The following is a 728-nucleotide window of genomic DNA, read 5'->3' on the forward strand; positions in this document are numbered from 1 at the left end:
AAGCACCGAGCCTTGAGGTACTCCGCAGGTGGTGGGGACTGGAGGCGACAGGTCTTCACCGACTCTTACGACGAATGATCGTCCACTCAGGTAGTTTCTGACCAATCGGCATAGGGCGGCGGGGAACTTGAACCCCTCCAGTCTGCGGAGTAGTAGCGGGTGGGACACGCTCTTGAACGCCTGGCTGCAGTCTAAGGAGATGAAGGCGGTCGCGTCATTCTTCTTCATCCGCTCTATGGTGTGGGCTTGTAGTTTCACCAGATGATGTTCACAGGCGACACCTCTCTGGAAACCAGTCTGTTCGGGCGGTATTATATCGGCTTCTCTGCAATGCTCCATAAGATGGTGATGTAGGAGCCGCTCGAAGACCTTGCTCATGTGCGAGAGGAGGCTGATCGGGCGATAATGCTCTGGCGCGTCAACTTTCTTCCCAGGCTTGAGTAGTGGCACCAAGATCGCGCGCTTCCAGGCCGTTGGGAAGTATGAGATCCGAAGAAGTATGCACGAGTTGAAGATGTTCAACAGGAAGGCTTTACCCTTCCTGGGAAGCATCTTCAGTAGTACGCTGGGGATCCCGTCCTGTCCAGACGACTTGTTGCCTTTAGCGCGGCGCAGAACCGCATCCAGTTGGCCAAAGGTGGAAAGATGGGCTTCTCAACGGGACTCGGTGGGCTTCCAGGTGGTGGTGCAGGAGCATTGGTCGTCCGCTCAGCATCCCTCGCTGCATA

At 56.0% G+C, this 728-nt stretch overlaps 1 protein-coding gene across 3 annotated transcripts in view; it reads left to right on the forward strand.

Annotated features, from left to right (window-relative positions):
- Nucleotides 1-728, forward strand: part of LOC106687522 (UDP-glucosyltransferase 2) — a 22,497-nt gene that overhangs the window by 17,322 nt on the left and 4,447 nt on the right. The gene's annotated exons all lie outside the window — the stretch shown is intronic.

This window comes from Halyomorpha halys, unplaced genomic scaffold (assembly GCF_000696795.3).
Source record: "Halyomorpha halys isolate HHAL.00 unplaced genomic scaffold, Hhal_1.1 Scaffold975.1, whole genome shotgun sequence".
NCBI lineage: Eukaryota > Metazoa > Arthropoda > Insecta > Hemiptera > Pentatomidae > Halyomorpha > Halyomorpha halys.